Below are 25716 nucleotides of genomic sequence, written 5' to 3' on the forward strand. Positions count from 1 at the left end.
AAAAAAAATAAGAAGAAGGAAATAACGAATGTAAAGCTAATTATTATGCCTGGGATACGATAAAATGGAACCGGAATCGAATTTCGAACTTCCTAAGCGGATTTCTCGAGGAAACGAAAGCTTAACAGAAGCGGTAAATCGCAAATTAGAGGGTCTTAGAGAAGGAATTCGGCTAAAATCTCGTCAGCTCATTGCGTAGTAATGAGTCTCGTCCGTTTGCCCGTTTACAATCAAATTAGCCTACAATTTTGTCCAAATCCGGCAGTGCCCGAGCTACTTTCATTTCACATGTCTTATCTGGTCTCGATCGAGATTCAGATGATTTGAGCCGAAAATCGTCTGTCAACAAGTAATCAAAAATAGAAAAACACGAAAAGGGGTGCAACACGAGGACTTCCCAGGGGGTCACCCATCCTAGTACTGCTCTCGCCCAAGCACGCTTAACTTCAGAGTTCTGATGGGATCCGGTGCATTAGTGCTGGTATGATCGCAACCGACATTGAGTGGGATGTTTATTCTTATATCCCTCGAGTACGTGTGGAGCGGGCGGCGATGGACAACACGCGGCACTGCTCTCGCCCAATCATAACCATGAAGTTAAGCGTTCTGGCGCGATGGCAGAGCTAGGATGGGTGACCTCCCTGGGAAGACCTCGTGTCGCGACCGTTTACGTAAATTATGGATAAAACAGTCGAAATAATTGTTTTTAATGAGTTAACCGTCTCCGGAGTAATCTGCGTCATACCCTTCCGCACAGAACCGGCTCACGACAACAAAAATCGATAAATGTTCCCAGAAAATAGAAAAAAAATAAGAAGGAAATAACGAATGTAAAGCTATTATTATGCCTGGGATACGATAAAATGGAACCGGAATCGAATTTCGAACTTCCTAAGCGGATTTCTCGAGGAAACGAAAGCTTAACAGAAGCGGTAAATCGCAAATTAGAGGGTCTTAGAGAAGGAATTCGGATAAAATCTCGTCAGCTCATTGCGTAGTAATGAGTCTCGTCCGTTTGCCCGTTTACAATCAAATTAGCCTACAATTTTGTCCAAATCCGGCAGTGCCCGAGCTACTTTCATTTCACATGTTTATCTGGTCCCGATCGAGATTCAGATGATTTGAGCCGAAAATCGTCTGTCAACAAGTAATCAAAAATAAAAAACACGAAAAGGGGTGCAACACGAGGACTTCTATGAATGTAAAGCTATTATTATTCCTGGATACGATAAAATGGATCCGGAATCGAATTTCGAACTTCCTAAACGGATTTTGAGGAAACGAACATTAACAGAAGGTAAATCGCAATTAGAGGGTCTTAGAGAAGAAATTTAGCTAAAATCTCGCGAGCACTTTGCGGAGTAATGAGTCTCGTCCGTTTGCCCGTTTACAATAAAATTAGCCTACAATTTTGTCCAAATCAGGCAGTACCCGAGCTACGTGATTTCACATGTCTTATTTGGTCCCGATCGAGATTCAGATGATTTGAGCAGAAAATCGTCCGTCAACAAGTAATCAAAAATAGAAAAACACGAAAAGGGTGCAACACGAGGACTTCCCAGGTGGTCACCGATCCTAGTACTGCGCTTTCGCCCAAGCACGCTTAACTTCGGAGTTCTGATGGGATCCGGTGCATTAGTGCTGGTATGATCGCACCGACATTGAGTGGGATGTTTATTCTTATATCCCTCGAGTACGTGTGGAGCGGCGGCGATGGACAACACGCGGCACTGCTCTCGCCCAATCATAACCATGAAGTTAAGCGTTCTGGCGCGATGGCAGAGCTAGGATGGGTGACCTCCCTGGGAAGACCTCGTGTCGCGACCGTTTACGTAAATTATGGATAAAACAGTCGAAATAATTGTTTTTAATGAGTTAACCGTCTCCGGAGTAATCTGCGTCATACCCTTCCGCACAGAACCGGCTCACGACAACAAAAATCGATAAATGTTCCCAGAAAATAGAAAAAAAATAAGAAGAAGGAAATAACGAATGTAAAGCTATTATTATGCCTGGGATACGATAAAATGGAACCGGAATCGAATTTCGAACTTCCTAAGCGGATTTCTCGAGGAAACGAAAGCTTAACAGAAGCGGTAAATCGCAAATTAGAGGGTCTTAGAGAAGGAATTCGGCTAAAATCTCGTCAGCTCATTGCGTAGTAATGAGTCTCGTCCGTTTGCCCGTTTACAATCAAATTAGCCTACAATTTTGTCCAAATCCGGCAGTGCCCGAGCTACTTTCATTTCACATGTCTTATCTGGTCTCGATCGAGATTCAGATGATTTGAGCCGAAAATCGTCTGTCAACAAGTAATCAAAAATAGAAAAACACGAAAAGGGGTGCAACACGAGGACTTCCCAGGTGGTCACCGATCCTAGTACTGCGCTTTCGCCCAAGCACGCTTAACTTCGGAGTTCTGATGGGATCCGGTGCATTAGTGCTGGTATGATCGCACCCGACATTGAGTGGGATGTTTATTCTTATATCCCTCGAGTACGTGTGGAGCGGGCGGCGATGGACAACACGCGGCACTGCTCTCGCCCAATCATAACCATGAAGTTAAGCGTTCTGGCGCGATGGCAGAGTAGGATGGGTGACCTCCCTGGGAAGACCTCGTGTCGCGACCGTTTACGTAAATTATGGATAAAACAGTCGAAATAATTGTTTTTAATGAGTTAACCGTCTCCGGAGTAATCTGCGTCATACCCTTCCGCACAGAACCGGCTCACGACAACAAAAATCGATAAATGTTCCCAGAAAATAGAAAAAAATAAGAAGAAGGAAATAACGAATGTAAAGCTATTATTATTCTTGGGATACGATAAAATGGAACCAGAATCGAATTTCGAACTTCCTAAGCGGATTTCTCGAGGAAACGAAAGCTTAACAGAAGCGGTAAATCGCAAATTAGAGGGTCTTAGAGAAGGAATTCGGCTAAAATCTCGTCAGCTCATTGCGTAGTAATGAGTCTCGTCCGTTTGCCCGTTTACAATCAAATTAGCCTACAATTTTGTCCAAATCCGGCAGTGCCCGAGCTACTTTCATTTCACATGTCTTATCTGGTCTCGATCGAGATTCAGATGATTTGAGCCGAAAATCGTCTGTCAACAAGTAATCAAAAATAGAAAACACGAAAAGGGTGCAACACGAGGACTTCCAGGGGGTCACCCATCCTAGTACTGCTCTCGCCCAAGCACGCTTAACTTCGGAGTTCTGATGGGATCCGGTGCATTAGTGCTGGTATGATCGCACCCGACATTGAGTGGGATGTTTATTCTTATATCCCTCGAGTACGTGTGGAGCGGGCGGCGATGGACAACACGCGGCACTGCTCATGCCCAATCATAACCACGAAGTTAAGCGTTCTAGCGCGATGGCAGAGGTAGGATGGGTGACCTCCCTGGGAAGACCTCGTGTCGCGACCGTTTACGTAAATTATGGATAAAACAGTCGAAATTATTGTTTTTAATGAGTTAACCGTCTCCGGAGTAATCTGCGTCATACCCTTCCGCACAGAACCGGCTCACGACAACAAAAATCGATAAATGTTCCCAGAAAATAGAAAAAAAAATATGAAGAAGGAAATAACGAATGTAAAGCTGTTATTATGCCTGGGATACGATAAAATGGAACCGAAATTGAATTTCGAACTTCCTAAGCGGATTTCTCGAGGAAACGAAAGCTTAACAGAAGCGGTAAATCGCAAATTAGAGGGTCTTAGAGAAGAAATTCGGCTAAAATCTCGTCAGCTCATTGCGTAGTAATGAGTCTCGTCCGTTTGCCCGTTTACAATCAAATTAGCCTACAATTTTGTCCAAATCCGGCAGTGCCCGAGCTACTTTCATTTCACATGTCTTATCTGGTCTCGATCGAGATTCAGATGATTTGAGCCGAAAATCGTCTGTCAACAAGTAATCAAAAATAGAAACACGAAAAAGGGTGCAACACGAGGACTTTCCAGGGTGTCACCCATCCTAGTACTGCTCTCGCCCAAGCACGCTTAACTTCGGAGTTCTGATGGGATCCGGTGCATTAGTGCTGGTATGATCGCATCCGACATTGAGTGGGATGTTTATTCTTATATCCCTCGAGTACGTGTGGAGCGGGCGGCGATGGACAACACGCGGCACTGCTCTCGCCCAATCATAACCACGAAGTTAAGCGTTCTGGCGCGATGGCAGAGCTAGGATGGGTGACCACCCTGGGAAGACCTCGTGTCGCGACCGTTTACGTAAATTATGGATAAAACAGTCGAAATAATTGTTTTTAATGAGTTAACCATCTCCGGAGTAATCTGCGTCATATCCTTCCGCACAGAACCGGCTCACGACAACAAAAATCGATAAATGTTCCCAGAAAATAGAAAAAAAAATAAGAAGAAGGAAATAACGAATGTAAAGCTATTATTATTCTTGGGATACGATAAAATGGAACCAGAATCGAATTTCGAACTTCCTAAGCGGATTTCTCGAGGAAACGAAAGCTTAACAGAAGCGATAAATCGCAAATTAGAGGGTCTTAGAGAAGGAATTCGGCTAAAATCTCGTCAGCTCATTGCGTTGTAATGAGTCTCGTCCGTTTGCCCGTTTACAATCAAATTAGCCTACAATTTTGTCCAAATCCGGCAGTGCCCGAGCTACTTTCATTTAACATGTCTTATCTGGACCCGATCAAGATTCAGAGGATTTGAGCTGAAAATCGTCTGTCAACAAGTAATCAAAAATAGAAAAACACGAAAAGGGGTGCAACACGAGGACTTCCCAGGGGGTCACCCATCCTAGTACTGCGCTTTCGCCCAAGCACGCTTAACTTCGGAGTTCTGATGGGATCCGGTGCATTAGTGCTGGTATGATCGCACCCGACATTGAGTGGGATGTTTATTCTTATATCCCTCGAGTACGTGTGGAGCGGGCGGTGTTGGTCAACACGCGGCACTGCTCTCCCCCAATCATAACCATGAAGTTAAGCGTTCTGGCGCGATGGCAGAGCTAGGATGGGTGACCACCCTGGGAAGACCTCGTGTCGCGACCGTTTACGTAAATTATGGATAAAACAGTCGAAATAATTGTTTTTAATGAGTTAACCATCTCCGGTGTAATCTGCGTCATATCCTTCCGCACAGAACCGGCTCACGACAACAAAAATCGATAAATGTTCCCAGAAAATAGAAAAAAAAATAAGAAGAAGGAAATAACGAATGTAAAGCTATTATTATTCTTGGGATAATATAAAATGGAACCAGAATCGAATTTCGAACTTCCTAAGCGGATTTCTCGAGGAAACGAAAGCTTAACAGAAGCGATAAATCGCAAATTAGAGGGTCTTAGAGAAGGAATTCGGCTAAAATCTCGTCAGCTCATTGCGTTGTAATGAGTCTCGTCCGTTTGCCCGTTTACAATCAAATTAGCCTACAATTTTGTCCAAATCCGGCAGTGCCCGAGCTACTTTCATTTAACATGTCTTATCTGGACCCGATCAAGATTCAGAGGATTTGAGCTGAAAATCGTCTGTCAACAAGTAATCAAAAATAGAAAAACACGAAAAGGGGTGCAACACGAGGACTTCCCAGGGGGTCACCCATCCTAGTACTGCGCTTTCGCCCAAGCACGCTTAACTTCGGAGTTCTGATGGGATCCGGTGCATTAGTGCTGGTATGATCGCACCCGACATTGAGTGGGATGTTTATTCTTATATCCCTCGAGTACGTGTGGAGCGGGCGGCGATGGACAACACGCGGCACTGCTCTCGCCCAATCATAACCATGAAGTTAAGCGTTCTGGCGCGATGGCAGAGCTAGGATGGGTGACCTCCCTGGGAAGACCTCGTTTCGCGATCGTTTACGTAAATTATGGATAAAACAGTCGAAATAATTGTTTTTAATGAGTTAACCGTCCCTGGAGTAATCTGCGTCATACCCTTCCGCACACAACCGGCTCACGACAACAAAAATCAATAAATGTTCCCAGAAAATAGAAAAAAAATAAGAAGAAGGAAATAACGAATGTAAAGCTATTATTATGCCTGGGATACGATAAAATGGAACCGGAATCGAATTTCGAACTTCCTAAGCGGATTTCTCGAGGAAACGAAAGCTTAACAGAAGCGGTAAATCGCAAATTAGAGGGTCTTAGAGAAGGAATTCGGCTAAAATCTCGTCAGCTCATTGCGTAGTAATGAGTCTCGTCCGTTTGCCCGTTTACAATCAAATTAGCCTACAATTTTGTCCAAATCCGGCAGTGCCCGAGCTACTTTCATTTCACATGTCTTATCTGGTCCCGATCGAGATTCAGATGATTTGAGCCGAAAATTGTCTGTCAACAAGTAATCACAAAAGAAATACACGAAAAAGGGTGCAACACGAGGACTTCCCAGGGGGGCACCCATCCTAGTACTGCTCTCGCCCAAGCACGCTTAACTTCGGAGTTTTGATGGGATCCGGTGCATTAGTGCTGGTATGATCGCACCCGTCATTGAGTGGGATGTTTATTCTTATATCCCTCGAATACGGGTGGAGCAAGCGGCGATGGACAACACGCGGCACTGTTCTCGCCCAATCAGAATCATGAAGTTAAGCTTTCTGGCGCGATGGCAGAGCTAGGATGGGTGACCACCCTAGGAAGACCTCGTGTCGCAACCGTTTACGTAAATTATGGATAAAACAGTCGAAATATTGTTTTTAATGAGTTAACCGTCTCCGGAGTAATCTGCATCATACCCTTCCCCACAGAACCGGCTCACGACAACAAAAATGAATAAATGTTCCCAAAAATGAATAAATGTTCCCAGAAAATAGAAAAAAAAATAAGAAGAAGGAAATAACGAATGTAAAGCTATTATTATGCTTGGGATACGATAAAATGGAACCGGAATCGAATTTCGAACTTCCTAAGCGGATTTCTCGAGGAAACGAAAGCTTAACAGAAGCGGTAAATCGCAAATTAGAGGGTCTTAGAGAAGGAATTCGGCTAAAATCTCGTCAGCTCATTGCGTAGTAATGAGTCTCGTCCGTTTGCCCGTTTACAATCAAATTAGCCTACAATTTTGTCCAAATCCGGCAGTGCCCGAGCTACTTTCATTTCACATGTCTTATCTGGTCTCGATCGAGATTCAGATGATTTGAGCCGAAAATCGTCTGTCAACAAGTAATCAAAAATAGAAAAACACGAAAAGGGTGCAACACGAGGACTTCCCAGGGGGTCACCCATCCTAGTACTGCTCTCGCCCAAGCACGCTTAACTTCGGAGTTCTGATGGGATCCGGTGCATTAGTGCTGGTATGATCGCACCCGACATTGAGTGGGATGTTTATTCTTATATCCCTCGAGTACGTGTGGAGCGGGCGGCGATGGACAACACGCGGCACTGCTCTCGCCCAATCATAACCATGAAGTTAAGCGTTCTGGCGCGATGGCAGAGCTAGGATGGGTGACCTCCCTGGGAAGACCTCGTGTCGCGACCGTTTACGTAAATTATGGATAAAACAGTCGAAATAATTGTTTTTAATGAGTTAACCGTCTCCGGAGTAATCTGCGTCATATCCTTCCGCACAGAACCGGCTCACGACAACAAAAATCGATAAATGTTCCCAGAAAATAGAAAAAAAAATAAGAAGAAGGAAATAACGAATGTAAAGCTATTATTATTCTTGGGATACGATAAAATGGAACCAGAATCGAATTTCGAACTTCCTAAGCGGATTTCTCGAGGAAACGAAAGCTTAACAGAAGCGATAAATCGCAAATTAGAGGGTCTTAGAGAAGGAATTCGGCTAAAATCTCGTCAGCTCATTGCGTTAGTAATGAGTCTCGTCCGTTTGCCCGTTTACAATCAAATTAGCCTACAATTTTGTCCAAATCCGGCAGTGCCCGAGCTACTTTCATTTCACATGTCTTATCTGGTCCCGATCGAGATTCAGATGATTTGAGCTGAAAATCGTCTGTCAACAAGTAATCAAAAATAGAAAAACACGAAAAGGGGTGCAACACGAGGACTTCCCAGGGGGTCACCCATCCTAGTACTGCGCTTTCGCCCAAGCACGCTTAACTTCGGAGTTCTGATGGGATCCGGTGCATTAGTGCTGGTATGATCGCACCCGACATTGAGTGGGATGTTTATTCTTATATCCCTCGAGTACGTGTGGAGCGGGCGGTGTGGTACAACACGCGGCACTGCTCTCCCCAATCATAACCATGAAGTTAAGCGTTCTGGCGCGATGGCAGAGCTAGGATGGGTGACCACCCTGGGAAGACCTCGTGTCGCGACCGTTTACGTAAATTATGGATAAAACAGTCGAAATAATTGTTTTTAATGAGTTAACCATCTCCGGTGTAATCTGCGTCATATCCTTCCGCACAGAACCGGCTCACGACAACAAAAATCGATAAATGTTCCCAGAAAATAGAAAAAAAAATAAGAAGAAGGAAATAACGAATGTAAAGCTATTATTATTCTTGGGATACGATAAAATGGAACCAGAATCGAATTTCGAACTTCCTAAGCGGATTTCTCGAGGAAACGAAAGCTTAACAGAAGCGATAAATCGCAAATTAGAGGGTCTTAGAGAAGGAATTCGGCTAAAATCTCGTCAGCTCATTGCGTTGTAATGAGTCTCGTCCGTTTGCCCGTTTACAATCAAATTAGCCTACAATTTTGTCCAAATCCGGCAGTGCCCGAGCTACTTTCATTTAACATGTCTTATCTGGACCCGATCAAGATTCAGAGGATTTGAGCTGAAAATCGTCTGTCAACAAGTAATCAAAAATAGAAAAACACGAAAAGGGGTGCAACACGAGGACTTCCCAGGGGGTCACCCATCCTAGTACTGCGCTTTCGCCCAAGCACGCTTAACTTCGGAGTTCTGATGGGATCCGGTGCATTAGTGCTGGTATGATCGCACCCGACATTGAGTGGGATGTTTATTCTTATATCCCTCGAGTACGTGTGGAGCGGGCGGCGATGGACAACACGCGGCACTGCTCTCGCCCAATCATAACCATGAAGTTAAGCGTTCTGGCGCGATGGCAGAGCTAGGATGGGTGACCTCCCTGGGAAGACCTCGTGTCGCGACCGTTTACGTAAATTATGGATAAAACAGTCTAAATAATTGTTTTTAATGAGTTAACCGTCTCCGGAGTAATCTGCGTCATACCCTTCCGCACAGAACCGGCTCACGACAACAAAAATCGATAAATGTTCCCAGAAAATAGAAAAAAAATAAGAAGAAGGAAATAACGAATGTAAAGCTATTATTATGCCTGGGATACGATAAAATGGAACCGGAATCGAATTTCGAACTTCCTAAGCGGATTTCTCGAGGAAACGAAAGCTTAACAGAAGCGGTAAATCGCAAATTAGAGGGTCTTAGAGAAGGAATTCGGCTAAATCTCGTCAGCTCATTGCGTAGCAATGAGTCTCGTCCGTTTGCCTGTTTACAATCAAATTAGCCTACAATTTTGTCCAAATCCAGCAGTGCCCGAGCTACTTTCATTTCACATGTCTTATCTAGTCCCGATCGAGATTCAGATGATTTGAGCCGAAAATTGTCTGTCAACAAGTAATCACAATAGAAATACACGAAAAAGGGTGCAACACGAGGACTTCCCAGGGGGGCACCCATCCTAGTACTGCTCTCGCCCAAGCACGCTTAACTTCGGAGTTTTGATGGGATCCGGTGCATTAGTGCTGGTATGATCGCACCCGTCATTGAGTGGGATGTTTATTCTTATATCCCTCGAATACGGGTGGAGCAAGCGGCGATGGACAACACGCGGCACTGTTCTCGCCCAATCAGAATCATGAAGTTAAGCTTTCTGGCGCGATGGCAGAGCTAGGATGGGTGACCACCCTAGGAAGACCTCGTGTCGCAACCGTTTACGTAAATTATGGATAAAACAGTCGAAATATTGTTTTTAATGAGTTAACCGTCTCCGGAGTAATCTGCATCATACCCTTCCCCACAGAACCGGCTCACGACAACAAAAATGAATAAATGTTCCCAAAAATGAATAAATGTTCCCAGAAAATAGAAAAAAAAAATAAGAAGAAAGAAATAACGAATGTAAAGCCATTATTATGCTTAGGATACGATAAAATGGAACCGGAATCGAATTTCGAACTTTTTAAGCGGATTTCTTGAGGAAACGAAAGCTTAACAGAAGCGGTAAATCGCAAATTAGAGGGTCTTAGAGAAGGAATTCGGCTAAAATCTCGTCAGCTCATTGCCTAGTAATGAGTCTCGTCCGTTTGCCCGTTTACAATCAAATTCGCCTACAATTTTGTCCAAATCCGGCAGTGCCTGAGCTACTTTCATTTCACATGTCTTATCTGGTCTCGATTGAGATTCAGATGATTTGAGCCGAAAATCGTCTGTCAACAAGTAATCAAAAACAGAAAAACACGAAAAGGGGTGCAACACGAGGACTTCCCAGGGGGTCACCCATCCTAGTACTGCGCTTTCGCCCAAGCACGCTTAACTTCGGAGTTTTGATGGGATCCGGTGTATTAGTGCTGGTATGATCGCACCCGACATTGAGTGGGATGTTTATTCTTATATCCCTCGAGTACGTGTGGAGCGGGTGGCGATGGACAACACGCGGCACTGCTCTCGCCCAATCATAACCATGAAGTTAAGCGTTCTGGCGCGATGGCAGAGCTAGGATGGGTGACCTCCCTGGGAAGACCTCGTGTCACGATCGTTTACGTAAATTATGGATAAAACAGTCGAAATTATTGTTTTTAATGAGTTAACCGTCTCCGGAGTAATCTGCGTCACACCCTTCCGCACAGAACCGGCTCACGACAACAAAAATCGATAAATGTTCCCAGAAAATAAAAAAAAAATAAGAAGAAGGAAATAACGAATGTAAAGCAATTATTATTCTTAGGATACGATAAAATGGAACCAGAATCGAATTTCGAACTTCCTAAGCGGATTTCTCGAGGAAACAAAAGCTTAACAGAAGCGGTAAATCGCAAATTAGAGGGTCTTAGAGAAGGAATTCGGCTAAAATCTCGTCAGCTCATTGCGTAGTAATGAGTCTCGTCCGTTTGCCCGTTTACAATCAAATTAGCCTACAATTTTGTCCAAATCCGGCAGTGCCCGAGCTACTTTCATTTCGCATGTCTTATCTAGTCCCGATCGAGATTCAGATGATTTGAGCCGAAAATCGTCTGTCAACAAGTAATCAATAATAGAAATACACGAAAAAGGGTGCAACACGAGGACTTCCCAGGGGGGCACCCATCCTAGTACTGCTCTCGCCCAAGCACGCTTAACTTCGGAGTTTTGATGGGATCCGGTGCATAAGTGCTGGTATGATCGCTCCCGTCATTAAGTGGGATGTTTATTCTTATATCCCTCGAGTACGGGTGGAGCAAGCGGCGATGGACAACACGCGGCACTGTTCTCGCCCTATCAGAACCATGAAGTTAAGCTTTCTGGCGCGATGGCAGAGCTAGGATGGGTGACCTCCCTGGGAAGACCTCGTGTCGCAACCGTTTACGTAAATTATGGATAAAACAGACGAAATATTGTTTTTAATGAGTTAACCGTCTCCGGAGTAATTTGCGTCATACCATTCCCCACAGAACCGGCTCACGACAACAAAAATGAATAAATGTTCCAAGAAAATAGAAAAAAAAATATGAAGAAGGAAATAACGAATGTAAAGCTATTATTATGCTTGGGATACGATAAAATGGAACCGGAATCGAATTTCGAACTTTCTAAGCGGATTTCTTGAGGAAACGAAAGCTTAACAGAAGCGGTAAATCACAAATTAGAGGGTCTTAGAGAAGGAATTCGGATAAAATCTCGTCAGCTCATTTCGTAGTAATGAGTCTCGTCCGTTTGCCCCTTTACAATCAAATTACCCTACAATTTTGTCCAAATCCGGCAGTGCCCGAGCTACTTTCATTTCACATGTCTTATCTGGTCTCGATCGAGATTCAGATGATTTGAGCTAGAAAATCGTCTGTCAACAAGTAATCAAAAATAGAAAAACACGAAAAGGGGTGCAACACGAGGACTTCCCAGGGGGTCACCCATCCTAGTACTGCGCTTTCGCCCAAGCACGCTTAACTTCGGAGTTCTGATGAGATCCGGTGCATTAGTGCTGGTATGATCGCACCCGACATTGAGTGGGATGTTTATTCTTATATCCCTCGAGTACGTGTGGAGCGGGCGGCGATGGACAACACGCGGCACTGCTCTCGCCCAATCATAACCACGAAGTTAAGCGTTCTGGCGCGATGGCAGAGCTAGGATGGGTGACCTTCCCGGGAAGACCTCGTGTCGCGACCGTTTACGTAAATTATGCATAAAACAGTTTAAATAATTGTTTTTAATGAGTTAACCGTCTCCGGAGTAATCTGCGTCATACCCTTCTGCACAGAACCGGCTCACGACAACAAAAATCGATAAATGTTCCCAGAAAATAGAAAAAAAAATAAGAAGAAGGAAATAACGAATGTAAAGCTGTTATTATGCCTGGGATACGATAAAATGGAACCGGAATCGAATTTCGTACTTCCTAAGCGGATTTCTCGAGGAAACGAAAGCTTAACAGAAGCGGTAAATCGCAAATTAGAGGGTCTTAGAGAAGAAATTCGGCTAAAATCTCGTCAGCTCATTGCGTAGTAATGAGTCTCGTCCGCTTGCCCGTTTACAATCAAATTATCCTACAATTTTGTCCAAATCCGGCAGTGCCCGAGCTACTTTCATTTCACATGTTTTATCTGGTCCCGATCGAGACTCAGATGATTTGAGCCGAAAATCGTCTGTCAACAAGTAATCAAAATTAGAAAAACACGAAAAGGGGTGCAACACGAGGACTTCCAAGAATGTAAAGCTATTATTATTCCTGGGATACGATAAAATGGATCCGGAATCGAATTTCGAACTTCTTGAACGGATTTCTCGAGGAAACGGAACATTAACAGAAGCGGTAAATCGCAAATTAGAGGGTCTAAGAGAAGAAATTTAGCTAAAATCTCGCGAGCACTTTGCGGAGTAATGAGTCTCGTCCGTTTGCCCGTTTACAATAAAATTAGCCTAAATTTTGTCCAAATCAGGCAGTACCCGAGCTACGGTGATTTCACATGTCTTATTTGGTCACGATCGAGATTCAGATGATTTGAGCAGAAAATCGTCCGTCAACAAGTAATCAAAAATAGAAAAACACGAAAAGGGGTGCAACACGAGGACTTCCCAGGTGGTCACCGATCCTAGTACTGAGCTTTCGCCCAAGCACGCTTAACTTCGGAGTTCTGATGGGATCCGGTGTATTAGTGCTGGTATGATCGCACCCGTCATTGAGTGGGATGTTTATTCTTATATCCCTCGAGTACGTGTGGAGCGGGCGGCGATGGACAACACGCGGCACTGGTCTCGCCCAATCATAACCATGAAGTTAAGCGTTCTGGCGCGATGGCAGAGCTAGGATGGGTGACCTCCCTGGGAAGACCTCGTGTCGCGACCGTTTAAGTAAATTATGGATAAAACAGTCGAAATATTGTTTTTAATGAGTTGACCTTCTCTGGAGTAATCTGCGTCATACCCTTCCACACAGAACCGGCTCACAACAACAAAAATGAATAAATGTTCCCAGAAATTAGAAAAAAAAAGAAGAAGGAAATAACGAATGTAAAGCTGTTATTATGCTTCGGATACGATAAAATGGAACAGGAATCGAATTTCGAACTTCTTAAGCGGATTTCTCGAGGAAACGAAACCTTAACAGAAGCGGTAAATCGCAAATTAGAGGGTGTTAGAGAAGAAATTCGGCTAAAATCTCGTCAGCTCTAGTGGGATGTTTATTCTTATATCCCTCGAGTACGTATGGAGCGGGCGGCGATGGACAACACGCGGCACCGCTCTCGCCCAATCATAACCATGAAGTTAAGCGTTCTGGCGCGATGGCAGAGCCAGGATGGGTGACCTCCCTTGGAAGACCTAGTGTCGCGACCGTTTACGTAAATTATGGATAAAACAGTCGAAATAATTGTTTTTAATGAGTTAACCGTCTCCGGAGTAATCTGCGTCATACCCTTCCCCACAGAACCGGCTCACGACAACAAAAATCGATAAATGTTCCAAGAAAATAGAAAAAAAAATAAGAACAAGAAAAATAACGAATGTAAAGCTATTATTATGCCTGGGATACGATAAAAAGGAACCAGAATCGAATTTCGAACTTCCTAAGCGGATTTCTCGAGGAAACGAAAGCTTAACAGAAGCGTTAAATCGCAAATTAGAGGGTCTTAGAGAAGGAATTCGGCTAAAATCTCGTCAGCTCATTGCGTAGTATTGAGTCTCGTCCGTTTGCCCGTTTACAATCAAATTAGCCTACAATTTTGTCCAAATCCGGCATTGCCCGAGCTACTTTCATTTCACATGTCTTATCTGGTCTCGATCGAGATTCAGATGAGTTGAGCCGAAAATCATCTATCAACAAGTAATCAAAAATAGAAAAACAGGGGTGAAACACGAGGACTTCCCAGGAGGTCACCCATCCTAGTACTGCGCTTTCGCCCAAGCACGCTTAACTTCGGAGTTCTGATGGGATCCGGTGCATTAGTGCTGGTATGATCGCACCCGACATTGAGTGGATGTTTATTCTTATATCCCTCGAAGACGTGTGGAGCGGGCGACGATGGACAACACGCGGCACTGCTCTCGCCCAATCATAACCATGAAGTTAAGCGTTCAGGCGCGATGGCAGAGTTAGGATGGGTGACCTCCATGGGAAGACCTCGTGTCGCGATCGTTTACGTAAATTATGGATAAAACAGTCGAAATAATTGTTTTTAATGAGTTAACCGTCTCCGAAGTAATCTGCGTCATACCCTTCCGCACAGAACCGGCTCACGACAACAAAAATCGATAAATGTTCCCAGAAAATAAAAAAAAATAAGAAGAAGGAAATAACGAATGTAAAGCTATTATTATGCCTGGGATACGATAAAATTGAACCGAAATCGAATTTCGAACTTCCTAGGCGGATTTCTCGAGGAAACGAAAGCTGAACAGAAGCGGTAAATCGCAAATTAGAGGGTCCTAGAGAAGGAATTCGGCTAAAATCTCGTCAGCTCATTGCGTAGTAATGAGTCTCGTCCGTTTGCCCGTTTACAATCAAATTAGCCAACAATTTTGTCCAAATCCGGCAGTGCCCGAGCTACTTTCATTTCACATGTCTTGTCTAGTCCCGATCGAGATTCAGATGATTTGAGCCGAAAATCGTCTGTCAACAAGTAATCAAAAATAGAAAAACACGAAAAGGGATGCAACACGAGGACTTCCCAGGGGGTCACCCATCCTAGTACTGCTCTCGCCCAAGCACCTTAACTTCGGAGTTTTGATGGGATCCGGTGCATTAGTGCTGGTATGATCGCACCCGACATTGAGTGGGATGTTTATTCTTATATCCCTCGAGTACGTGTGGAGCGGGCGGCGATGGACAACACGCGGCACTGCTCTCGCCCAATCATAACCATGAAGTTAAGCGTTCTGGCGCGATGGCAGAGCTAAGATGGGTGACCTCCATGGGAAGACCTCGTGTCGCGACCGTTTACGTAAATTATGGATAAAGCAGTCGAAATATTGTTTTTAATGAGTTAACCGTCTTCGGAGTAATCTGCGTCATACCCTTCCGCACAGAACCGGCTCACGACAACAAAAATCGATAAATGTTCCCAGAAAATAGAAAAAAAAAATAAGAAGAAGGAAATAACGAATGTAAAGCTGTTATTATGCCTGGGATACGATAAAATGGAACCGGAATCGAATTTCGAACTTCCTAAACGGATTTCTCGAGGAAACGAAAGCTTAACAGAAGCGGTAAATCGCAAATTAGAGGGTCTTAGAGAAGAAATTCGGCTAAAATCTCGTCAGCTCATTGCGTAGTAATGAGTCTCGTCCGTTTGCCTGTTTACAATCAAATTAGCCAAAATTTTTGTCCAAATCCGGCAGTTCCCGAGCTACTTTCATTTCACATGTCTTATCTGGTCCCGATCGAGATTTAGATGATTTGAACCGAAAATCGTCTGTCAACAAGTAATCAAAAATAGAAAAACACGAAAAGGGGTGCAACACGAGGACTTCCAAGAATGTAAAGCTATTATTATTCCTGGGATACGATAAAATGGATCCGGAATCGAATTTCGAACTTCTTGAACGGATTTCTCGAGGAAACGGAACATTAACAGAAGCGGTAAATCGCAAATTAGAGGGTCTTAGAGAAGAAATTTAGCTAAAATCTCGCGAGCACTTTGCGGAGTAATGAGTCTCGTCCGTTTGCCCGTTTACAATAAAATTAGCCTACAATTTTGTCCAAATCAGGCAGTACCCGAGCTACGCTGATTTCACATGTCTTATTTGGTCCCGATCGATATTCAGATGATTTGAGCAGAAAATCGTCCGTCAACAAGTAATCAAAAATAGAAAAACACAAAATGGGGTACAACACGAGGACTGGGAATCCCAGGGGGTCACCCATCCTAGTACTGCTCTCTCCCAAGCACGCTTAACTTCGGAGTTATGATGGGATCCAGTGCAATAGTGCTGGTATGATAGCACCCGACATTGAGTGGGATGTTTATTCTTATATCCCTCGAGTACGTGTGGAGCGGGCGGCGATGGACAACACGCGGCACTGCTCTCGCCCAATCATAACCATGAAGTTAAGCGTTCTGGCGCGATGGCAGAGGTAGGATGAGTGACCTCCCTGGGAAGACCTCGTTTCGCGACCGTTTACGTAAATTATGGATAAAACAGTCGAAATAATTGTTTTTAATGAGTTAACCGTCTCCGGAGTAATCTGCGTCATACCCTTCCACACAGAACCGGCTAACGACAACAAAAATCGATAAATGTTCCCACAAAATAGAAAAAAATTAGAAGAAGAAATAGCGAATGTAAAGCTATTATTATGCTTGGGATACGATAAAATGGAACCGGAATCGAATTTAGAACTTACTAAGCGGATTTCCAAGGAAACGGAAGCTTAAAAGAAGCGGTAAATCGCAAATTAGAGGGTCTTAGAGAAGGAATTCGGCTAAAATCTCGTCAGCTCATTGTGTAGTAAAGTGTCTCGGTCGTTTGCCCGTTTACTATCAAATTAGCCTACAATTTTGTCCAAATCCGGCAGTGCCCGAGCTACGTTGATTTCAAATGTTTTATCTGGTCCCAATCGAGATTCAGATGATTGGAGCCGAAAGTCGTCTGTCAACAAGTAATCAAAAATAGAAAAACACGAAAAGGTGTGCAACACGAGGACATCCCAGGGGGTCACCCATCCTACTACTGCGCTTTCGCCCAAGCACGCTTAACTTCGGAGTTCTGATGGGATCCGGTGCATTAGTGCTTGTATGATCGCACCCAGACATTGAGTGATATGTTTATTCTTATATCCCTTGAGTACGTGTGGAGCGGGCGGCGATGGACAACACGCGGCACTGCTCTCGCCCAATCATAACCATGAAGTTAAGCGTTCTGGCACGATGGCAGAACTAGGATGGGTGACCTCCCTGGGAAGTCCTCGTGTCGCGACCGTTTACGTAAATTATGGCAAAAACAGTCGAAATAATTGTTTTTAATGAGTTAACCGTCTCCGGAGTAATCTGCGTCATACCCTTCCGCACAGAACCGGCTCACGACAACAAAAATCGCTAAATGTTCCCAGAAAATAAGAAAAAAATAAGAAGAAGGAAATAGCGAATGTAAAGCTATTATTATGCCTGGGATATGATAAAATGGAACCGGAATCGAATTTCGAACTTCCTAAGCGGATTTCTCGAGGAAACGAAAGCTTAACAGAAGCGGTAAATCGCAAATTAGAGGGTCTTAGAGAAGGAATTTGGCTAAATCTCGTCAGCTCATTGCATAGTAATGAGTATCGTCCGCTCGCCCGTTTACAATCAAATTAGCCTACAATTTTGTCCAAATCCGGCAGTGCCCGAGCTACTTTCATTTCACATGTCTTATCCGGTCCCGATCGAGATTATGATGATTTGAGCTGAAAATCGTCTGTCAACAAGTAATGAAAAATAGAAAAACACGAAAAAGGGTGCAACACGAGGACTTCCCAGGGGGTCACCCTCCCTAGTACTGCTCTCGCGCAAGCACGCTTAACTTCGGAGTTCTGATGGGATCCGGTGCATTAGTGCTGGCATGATCGCACCCGACATTGAGTGGGATGTTTTTTCTTATATCCCTCGAGCTTCCTAAATGGATTTCTCGAGGAAACGAAAGCTTAACAGAAGCGGAAAATCGAAAATTAGAGGGTCTTAGAGAAGGAATTCAGCTAAAATCTCACCAGCTCATTGCGGAGTAACGAGTCTCGTTTTTTTGCCTGTTTATAATCAAATTAGCCTACAATTTTGTCCAAATCCGGCAGTGCCCGAGCTATGTTGATTTCAGTCGAAATAATTATTTTTAATGAGTTAACCGTCTCCGGGGTAATCTGCGTCATACCCTTTCGCACAGAACCGGCTCACGACAACAAAAATCGATAATGGTTCCCAGAAAATAGAAAAAAAATAAGAAGAAGAAAATAACGAATGTAAAGCTATTATTATGCTTGGGATACGATAAAATAGAACCGGAATCGAATTTCGAGCTTCCTAAGCGGATTTCTCGAGGAAACGAAAGCCTAACAGAAGCGGTAAATCGCAAATTCGAGGGTCTTAGAGAAGGAATTCGGCTAAAATCTCGTCAGCTCATTGCGTAGTAATGAATCTCGTCCGTTTGCCCGTTTACAATAAAATTAGCCTACAATTTTGTCCAAATCCGGCAGTGCCTGAGCTACTTTCATTTCACATGTCTTATCTGGTCCCGATCGAGATTCAGATGATTTGAGCCGAAAATCGTCTGTCAACAAGTAATCAAAAATAGAAAAACACGAAAAGGGGTGCAACACGAGGACTGGGAATCCCAGGGGGTCACTCATCCTAGTACTGCTCTCGCACAAGCACGCTTAACTTCGGAGTTCTGATGGGATGCGGTGCATTAGTGCTGGTATGATCGCACCCGACATTGAGTGGGATGTTTATTCTTATATCCCTCGATTACGTGTGGAGCGGGCGGCGATGGACAACACGCGGCACTGCTCTAGCCCAATCATAACCATGAAGTTAAGCGTTCTGGCGCGATGGCAGAGCTAGGATGGGTGACCTCCCTGAGAGGACCTCGTGTCGCGACCGTTTACGTAAATTATGAATAAAAAAGTCGAAATAATACGTAAATTATGGATAAAACAGTCGAAATAATTGTTTTTAATGAGTTAACCGTCTCCGGAGTAATCTGCGTCATACCCTTCCGCACAGAACCGGCTCACGACAACAAAAATCGCTAAATGTTCCCAGAAAATAAGAAAAAAATAAGAAGAAGGAAATAGCGAATGTAAAGCTATTATTATGCCTGGGATATGATAAAATGAAACCGGAATCGAATTTCGAACTTCCTAAGCTGATTTCTCGAGGAAACGAAAGCTTAACAGAAGCAGTAAATCGCAAATTAGAGGGTCTTAGAGAAGGAATTCGGCTAAAATCTCGTCAGCTCATTGCGTAGAATGAGTTTCGTCCGTTTGCCCGTTTACAATTAAATTAGCCTACAATTTTGTCCAAATCCGGTAGTGCCCGAGCTACTTTCATTTCACATGTCTTATCTGGTCCCGATCGAAATTCAGATGATTTGAGCCGAAAATCGTCTGTCAACAAGTAATCAAAAATAGAAAAACACGAAAAGGAGTGCAACACGAGGACTGGGAATCCCAGGGGGTCACCCATCCTAGTACTGCTCTCGCACAAGCACGCTTAACTTCGGAGTTCTGATGGGATGCGGTGCATTAGTGCTGGTATGATCGCACCCGACATTGAGTGGGATGTTTATTCTTATATCCCTCGATTACGTGTGGAGCGGGCGGCGATGGACAACACGCGGCACTGCTCTAGCCCAATCATAACCATGAAGTTAAGCGTTCTGGCGCGATGGCAGAGCTAGGATGGGTGACCTCCCTGAGAGGACCTCGTGTCGCGACCGTTTACGTAAATTATGAATAAAAAAGTCGAAATAATACGTAAATTATGGATAAAACAGTCGAAATAATTGTTTTTAATGAGTTAACCGTCTCCGGAGTAATCTGCGTCATACCCTTCCGCACAGAACCGGCTCACGACAACAAAAATCGCTAAATGTTCCCAGAAAATAAGAAAAAAATAAGAAGAAGGAAATAGCGAATGTAAAGCTATTATTATGCCTGGGATATGATAAAATGAAACCGGAATCGAATTTCGAACTTCCTAAGCTGATTTCTCGAGGAAACGAAAGCTTAACAGAAGCAGTAAATCGCAAATTAGAGGGTCTTAGAGAAGGAATTCGGCTAAAATCTCGTCAGCTCATTGCGTAGAATGAGTCTCGTCCGTTTGCCCGTTTACAATTAAATTAGCCTACAATTTTGTCCAAATCCGGTAGTTCCCGAGCTACTTTCATTTCACATGTCTTATCTGGTCCCGATCGAAATTCAGATGATTTGAGCCAAAAATCGTCTGTCAACAAGTAATCAAAAATAGAAAAACACGAAAAGGGGTGCAACACGCTTAACTTCGGAGTTCTGATGGGATCTGGTGCATTAGAGCTTGTATGATCGCACCCGACATTGAGTGGGATGTTTATTTTTATATCCCACGAGTATGTGTGGAGCGGGCGGCGATGGACAACACGCGGCACTGCTCTCGCCCAATCATAATCATGTAGTTAAGCGTTCTGGTGCGATGGCAGAGCTAGGATGGGTGACCTCCCTGGGAAGACCTCGTGTCGCGACCGGTTACGTAAATTATGGATAAAACAGTCGAAATAATTGTTTTTAATGAGTTAACCGTCTCCGGAGTAATCTGCGTCATACCCTTCCGCACAGAACCGGCTAACGACAACAAAAATTGATAAATTTCCCAGAAAATAGAAAAAAGATAAGAAGAAGGAAATAACGAATGTAAAGCTATTATTATGCCTCGGATACGATAAAATGGAACCGGAATCGAATTTCGAACTTCCTAAGCGGATTTCTCGAGGAAACGAAAGCTTAACAGAAGCGGTAAATCGCAAATTAGAGGGTCTTAGGGAAGGAATTCGGCTAAAATCTCGTCAGCTTATTGCGTAGTAATGAGTCTCGTCCGTTTGCCCGTTTACAATCAAATTAGCCTACAATTTTGTCCAAATCCGGTAGTGCCCGAGCTACTTTCATTTCACATGTCTTATCTGGTCCCGATCGAAATTCAGATGATTTGAGCCGAAAATCGTCTGTCAACAAGTAATCAAAAATAGAAAAACACGAAAAGGGGTGCAACACGAGGACTGGGAATCCCAGGGGGTCACCCATCCTAGTACTGCTCTCGCACAAGCACGCTTAACTTCGGAGTTCTGATGGGATGCGGTGCATTAGTGCTGGTATGATCGCACCCGACATTGAGTGGATGTTTATTCTTACATCCCTTGAGTACGTGTGGAGCGGGCGGCGATGGACAACACGTGGCACTGCTCTCGCCCAATCATAACCATGAAGTTAAGCGTTCTGGCGCGATGGCGGAGCTAGGATGAGTGATCTCCCTGGGAAGACCTCGTGTCGCGACCGTTTACGGAAATTATGGATAAAACAGTCGAAATAATTGTTTTTAATGAGTTAACCGTCTCCGGAGTAATCTGCGTCATACCCTTCCGCACAGAACCGGCTCAGGACAACAAAAATCGATAAATGTTCCCAGAAAATAGAAAAAAAAATAAGAAGAAGGAAATAACGAATGTAAAGCTATTATTATGCCTGGGATACGATAAAATGGAACAGGAATCGAATTTCGAACTTCCTAAGCGGATTTCTCGAGGAAACGAAAGCTTAAGAGAAGCGGTAAATCGCAAATTAAAGGGTCTTAGAGAAGGAATTCGACTAAAATCTCGTCAGCTCATTGCGTAGTAATAAGTCTCGTCCGTTTGCCCGTATACAATTAAATTAGCCTACAATTTTGTCCAAATCCGGCAGTTTCCGAGCTACTTTCATTTCACATGTCTTATCTGGTCCCGATCGAGATTCAGATGATTTGAGCCGAAAATCGTCTGTCAACAAGTAATCAAAAATAGAAAAACACGAAAAGAGGTGCAACACGAGGACTTCCCAGGGGGTCGGTCACACATCCTAGTACTGCTCTCGCCCAAGCACGCTTAACTTCAAAGTTCTTATGGGATCCGGTGCATTAGTGCTGGTATGATCGCACCCGACATTGAGTGGGATGTTTATTCTTATATCCCTCGAGTACGTGTGGAGCGGGCGGCGATGGACAACACGCGGCACTGCTCTCGCCCAATCATAACCATGAAGTTAAGCGTTCTAGCGCGATGGCAGAGCTAGGATGGGTGACCTCCTTGGGAAGACCTCGTGTCGCGACCGGTTACGTAAATTATGGATAAATTAGTCGAAATAATTGTTTTTAATGAGTTAACCGTCTCCGGAGTAATCTGCGTCATACCCTTCCGCACAAAACCGGCTAACGACAACAAAAATCGATAAATGTTCCCAGAAAATAGAAAAAAAAATAAGAAGAAGGAAATAACGAATGTAAAGCTATTATTATGTCTGGGATACGATAAAATGGAACCGGAATCGAATTTAGACTTCCTAAGCGGATTTCTCGAGGAACCGAAAGCTTAACAGAAGCGGTAAATCGCAAATTAGATGGTCTTAGAGAAGGAATTCGGCTAAAATCTCGTCAGCTCATTGCGTAGTAATAAGTCTCGTCCGTTTGCCCGTTTACAGTCAAATTAGCCTACAATTTTGTCCAAATCCGGCAGTGCCCAAGCTACTTTCATTTCACATGTGTTATCTTGTCCCGATCGAGATTCAGATGATTTGAGCCGAAAATCGTCTGTCTACAAGTAATAAAAAAAAGAAAAACACGAAAAGGGGTGCAACACGAGGAGTTTCCAGGGGGTCACCCATCCTAGTACTGCTCTCGCCCAAGCATGCTTGGCTTCGGAGTTCTGATTCGATCCGGTGCATTAGTGCTGGTATGATCGCACCCAACATTGAGTGGGATGTTTTTTCTTATATCCCTCGAGTACGTGTGGAGCGGGCGGCGATGGACAACACGCGGCACTGCTCCCGCCCAATCATAACAATGAAGTTATGCGTTCTGGCGCGATGGCAGAGCTAGGATAGGTGACCTCCCTGGGAAGACCTCGTGTCGCGACCGTTTACGTAAATTATGGATAAGACAGTCGAAATAATTGTTTTTAATTAGTTAACCGTCTTCGGAGTAATCTGCGTCATACCCTTCTGCACAGAACCGGCTCAGGACAACAAAAATCGATAAATGTTCCCAGAAAATAGAAAAAAAAATAAGAAGAAGGAAATAACGAATGTAAAGCTATTATTATGCCTGAGATACGATAAAATGCAACCGAAATCGAATTTCGAACTTCCTAAGCGGATTTCTCGAGGAAACGAAAGCTTAAGAGAAGTGGTAAATCGCAAATTAAAGGGTCTTAGAGAAGGAATTCGGCTAAAATCTCGTCAGCTCCTCGCGGATAATGAGTCTCGTTCGTTTGCCTGTTTACAATCAAATTAGGCTACAATTTTGTCCAAATCCGGCAGTGCCCGAGCTAGGTTGATTTCACATGTCTTATCTGGTCCCGATCGAGATTCAGATGATTTGAGCCGAAAATCGTCTGTCAACAAGTAATCAAAAATAGAAAACACGAAAAGGGGTGCAACACGAGGACTTCCCAGGGGGTCACTCATCCTAGTACTGCTCTTGCCCAAGCACAAATAACTTCGGAGTTCTGATGGTATCCGGTGCATTAGTGCTGGTATTATCGTACCCGACATTGAGTGGGATGTTTATTCTTATATCCCTCGAGTACGTGTGGAGCGGGCGGCGATGGACAACACGCGGCACTGCTCTCGCCCAATCATAACCATGAAGTTAAGCGTTCTGGCGCGATGGCAGAGGTAGGATGGGTGACCTCCCTGGGAAGACCTCGTGTCGCGACCGTTTACGTAAATTATGGATAAAACAGTCGAAATAATTGTTTTTAATGAGTTAACCGTCTCCGGAGTAATCTGCGTCATACCCTTCCGCACAGAACCGGCTAACGACAACAAAAATCGATAAATATTCTCAGAAAATAGAAAAAAAATAAGAAGGAAATAACGAATGTAAAGCTATTATTATGCCTGAGATACGATAAAATGGAACCGGAATCGAATTTCGAACTTCCTAAGCGGATTTCTCGAGGAAACGAAAGCTTAAGAGAAGCGATAAATCGCAAATTAGATGGTCTTAGAGAAGGAATTCAGCTAAAATCTCGTCAGCTCATTGCGTAGTAATGAGTCTCGTCCGTTTGCTCGTTTACAATTTAATTAGCCTAAAATTTTGTCCAAATCCGGCAGTGCCCGAGCTACTTTCATTTCACATGTCTTACCATGAAGTTAAGCGTCCTGGCGCGATGGTAGAGAGAGCTAGGATGGGTGACCTCCCTGGGAAGACCTCGTGTCGCGACCGTTTACGTAAATTATGGATAAAACAGTCGAAATAATACGTAAACTATGGATAAAACAGTCGAAATAATTGTTTTTATTGAGTTAACCATCTCCGGAGTAATTTGCGTCATACCCTTCCGCACAGAACCGGCTCACGACACTAATTGTTTTTATTGAGTTAATCGTCTCCTGAGTAATCTGCGTCATACCCTTCCGCACAGAACCGGCTCACGACAACAAAATTCGATAAATGTTCCCAGAAAATAAAAAAAAATAAGAAGAAGGAAATAACGGATGTAAAGCTATTATTATGCCATGGATACGATAAAATGGAACCGGAATCGAATTTCGAACTTCCTAAGCGGATTTCTCGAGGAAACGAAAGCTTAAGAGAAGCGGTAAATCGCAAATTAGAGGGTTTTAGAGAAGGAATTCGTCTAAAATCAAGTCAGCTCATTGCGTAGTAATGAGTCTCGTCCGTTTGCCCGTTTACAATCAAATAAGCCTACAATTTTGTCCAAATCCAGCAGTGCCCGAGCTACTTTCATTTCACATGTCTTATCAGGTCCCGATCGAGATTCAGATGATTTGAGCCGAAAATCGTCTGTCAACAAGTAATCAAAAATAGTAAAACACGAAAAAGGGTGCAACACGAGGACTTTCCAGGGGGTCACCCATCCTAGTACTGCTCTCGCCCAAGCACGCTTAACTTCGGAGTTCTGATGGGATCCGGTGCATTAGTGCTGGTATGATCGCTCCCGACATTGAGTGGGATGTTTATTCTTATATCCCTCGAGTACGTGTGGAGCGGGCGGCGATGGACAACACGCGGCACTGCTCTCGCCCAATCATAACCATGAAGTTAAGCGTTCTGGCGCGATGGCGGAGCTAGGATGGGTGACGTCGCTGGGAAGACCTCGTGTCGCGACCGTTTAAGGAAATAATGGATAAAACAGTCGAAATAATTGTTTTTAATGAGTTAACCGTCTCCGGAGTAATATGCGTCATACCCTTCCGCACAGAATCGGCTCAAGACAACAAAAATTGATAAATGTTCCCAGAAAATAGAAAAAAAAAATAAGAAGAAAGAAATAACGAATGTAATGCTATTATTATGCCTTGGATACGATAAAATGGAACCGGAATCGAATTTCGAACTTCCTAAGCGGATTTCTCGAGGAAACGAAAGCTTA

The 25716-nt window shown here is 43.8% G+C and overlaps 24 non-coding genes and 4 pseudogenes across 24 annotated transcripts; all 28 read right to left on the reverse strand.

Annotated features, from left to right (window-relative positions):
* Positions 1 to 376: 376 nt before the first annotated feature.
* On the reverse strand, positions 377 to 495 carry LOC142512281 (5S ribosomal RNA). Its single transcript, XR_012808823.1, has one exon. It is a non-coding gene; the product is annotated as a 5S ribosomal RNA (ribosomal RNA).
* A 1042-nt stretch (positions 496 to 1537) lies between these two features.
* LOC142508221 (5S ribosomal RNA) lies at positions 1538 to 1658 on the reverse strand. Its single transcript, XR_012806446.1, has one exon. It is a non-coding gene; the product is annotated as a 5S ribosomal RNA (ribosomal RNA).
* A 681-nt stretch (positions 1659 to 2339) lies between these two features.
* LOC142517374 (5S ribosomal RNA) lies at positions 2340 to 2460 on the reverse strand. Its single transcript, XR_012813123.1, has one exon. It is a non-coding gene; the product is annotated as a 5S ribosomal RNA (ribosomal RNA).
* A 679-nt stretch (positions 2461 to 3139) lies between these two features.
* LOC142513197 (5S ribosomal RNA) lies at positions 3140 to 3257 on the reverse strand. The gene has a single exon (XR_012809157.1). It is a non-coding gene; the product is annotated as a 5S ribosomal RNA (ribosomal RNA).
* A 682-nt stretch (positions 3258 to 3939) lies between these two features.
* Positions 3940 to 4058, reverse strand: LOC142515842 (5S ribosomal RNA). Its single transcript, XR_012811665.1, has one exon. It is a non-coding gene; the product is annotated as a 5S ribosomal RNA (ribosomal RNA).
* Positions 4059 to 4742: 684 nt separating this feature from the next.
* On the reverse strand, positions 4743 to 4863 carry LOC142514380 (5S ribosomal RNA). The gene has a single exon (XR_012810274.1). It is a non-coding gene; the product is annotated as a 5S ribosomal RNA (ribosomal RNA).
* Positions 4864 to 5547: 684 nt separating this feature from the next.
* On the reverse strand, positions 5548 to 5668 carry LOC142514381 (5S ribosomal RNA). Its single transcript, XR_012810275.1, has one exon. It is a non-coding gene; the product is annotated as a 5S ribosomal RNA (ribosomal RNA).
* A 682-nt stretch (positions 5669 to 6350) lies between these two features.
* Positions 6351 to 6469, reverse strand: LOC142513675 (5S ribosomal RNA). The gene has a single exon (XR_012809609.1). It is a non-coding gene; the product is annotated as a 5S ribosomal RNA (ribosomal RNA).
* Positions 6470 to 7171: 702 nt separating this feature from the next.
* Positions 7172 to 7290, reverse strand: LOC142514275 (5S ribosomal RNA). The gene has a single exon (XR_012810176.1). It is a non-coding gene; the product is annotated as a 5S ribosomal RNA (ribosomal RNA).
* Positions 7291 to 7975: 685 nt separating this feature from the next.
* LOC142514383 (5S ribosomal RNA) lies at positions 7976 to 8096 on the reverse strand. Its single transcript, XR_012810277.1, has one exon. It is a non-coding gene; the product is annotated as a 5S ribosomal RNA (ribosomal RNA).
* Positions 8097 to 8779: 683 nt separating this feature from the next.
* LOC142514384 (5S ribosomal RNA) lies at positions 8780 to 8900 on the reverse strand. Its single transcript, XR_012810278.1, has one exon. It is a non-coding gene; the product is annotated as a 5S ribosomal RNA (ribosomal RNA).
* Positions 8901 to 9581: 681 nt separating this feature from the next.
* LOC142513677 (5S ribosomal RNA) lies at positions 9582 to 9700 on the reverse strand. Its single transcript, XR_012809611.1, has one exon. It is a non-coding gene; the product is annotated as a 5S ribosomal RNA (ribosomal RNA).
* A 704-nt stretch (positions 9701 to 10404) lies between these two features.
* On the reverse strand, positions 10405 to 10525 carry LOC142516809 (5S ribosomal RNA). The gene has a single exon (XR_012812583.1). It is a non-coding gene; the product is annotated as a 5S ribosomal RNA (ribosomal RNA).
* Positions 10526 to 11208: 683 nt separating this feature from the next.
* On the reverse strand, positions 11209 to 11327 carry LOC142515023 (5S ribosomal RNA). The gene has a single exon (XR_012810890.1). It is a non-coding gene; the product is annotated as a 5S ribosomal RNA (ribosomal RNA).
* A 684-nt stretch (positions 11328 to 12011) lies between these two features.
* Positions 12012 to 12132, reverse strand: LOC142515192 (5S ribosomal RNA). The gene has a single exon (XR_012811048.1). It is a non-coding gene; the product is annotated as a 5S ribosomal RNA (ribosomal RNA).
* Positions 12133 to 13188: 1056 nt separating this feature from the next.
* Positions 13189 to 13309, reverse strand: LOC142506356 (5S ribosomal RNA). The gene has a single exon (XR_012804650.1). It is a non-coding gene; the product is annotated as a 5S ribosomal RNA (ribosomal RNA).
* A 1167-nt stretch (positions 13310 to 14476) lies between these two features.
* On the reverse strand, positions 14477 to 14597 carry LOC142516527 (5S ribosomal RNA). Its single transcript, XR_012812317.1, has one exon. It is a non-coding gene; the product is annotated as a 5S ribosomal RNA (ribosomal RNA).
* Positions 14598 to 15278: 681 nt separating this feature from the next.
* Positions 15279 to 15396, reverse strand: LOC142515908 (5S ribosomal RNA). Its single transcript, XR_012811730.1, has one exon. It is a non-coding gene; the product is annotated as a 5S ribosomal RNA (ribosomal RNA).
* A 1057-nt stretch (positions 15397 to 16453) lies between these two features.
* LOC142511996 (5S ribosomal RNA) lies at positions 16454 to 16577 on the reverse strand (annotated as a pseudogene).
* A 680-nt stretch (positions 16578 to 17257) lies between these two features.
* Positions 17258 to 17378, reverse strand: LOC142510612 (5S ribosomal RNA; annotated as a pseudogene).
* A 683-nt stretch (positions 17379 to 18061) lies between these two features.
* On the reverse strand, positions 18062 to 18180 carry LOC142515419 (5S ribosomal RNA). The gene has a single exon (XR_012811265.1). It is a non-coding gene; the product is annotated as a 5S ribosomal RNA (ribosomal RNA).
* Positions 18181 to 18904: 724 nt separating this feature from the next.
* On the reverse strand, positions 18905 to 19028 carry LOC142510963 (5S ribosomal RNA; annotated as a pseudogene).
* Positions 19029 to 19742: 714 nt separating this feature from the next.
* Positions 19743 to 19866, reverse strand: LOC142509409 (5S ribosomal RNA). Its single transcript, XR_012807584.1, has one exon. It is a non-coding gene; the product is annotated as a 5S ribosomal RNA (ribosomal RNA).
* Positions 19867 to 21331: 1465 nt separating this feature from the next.
* On the reverse strand, positions 21332 to 21455 carry LOC142509171 (5S ribosomal RNA). Its single transcript, XR_012807357.1, has one exon. It is a non-coding gene; the product is annotated as a 5S ribosomal RNA (ribosomal RNA).
* A 683-nt stretch (positions 21456 to 22138) lies between these two features.
* Positions 22139 to 22261, reverse strand: LOC142509827 (5S ribosomal RNA). The gene has a single exon (XR_012807977.1). It is a non-coding gene; the product is annotated as a 5S ribosomal RNA (ribosomal RNA).
* Positions 22262 to 22944: 683 nt separating this feature from the next.
* Positions 22945 to 23063, reverse strand: LOC142507745 (5S ribosomal RNA). The gene has a single exon (XR_012805993.1). It is a non-coding gene; the product is annotated as a 5S ribosomal RNA (ribosomal RNA).
* A 682-nt stretch (positions 23064 to 23745) lies between these two features.
* On the reverse strand, positions 23746 to 23864 carry LOC142511689 (5S ribosomal RNA; annotated as a pseudogene).
* A 1300-nt stretch (positions 23865 to 25164) lies between these two features.
* LOC142513265 (5S ribosomal RNA) lies at positions 25165 to 25283 on the reverse strand. The gene has a single exon (XR_012809221.1). It is a non-coding gene; the product is annotated as a 5S ribosomal RNA (ribosomal RNA).
* Between the last annotated feature and the right edge of the window lie 433 nt (positions 25284 to 25716).

The sequence above is a fragment of the Primulina tabacum genome, chromosome 10 (genome assembly GCF_025594145.1).
Source record: "Primulina tabacum isolate GXHZ01 chromosome 10, ASM2559414v2, whole genome shotgun sequence".
NCBI classification, from domain to species: domain Eukaryota; kingdom Viridiplantae; phylum Streptophyta; class Magnoliopsida; order Lamiales; family Gesneriaceae; genus Primulina; species Primulina tabacum.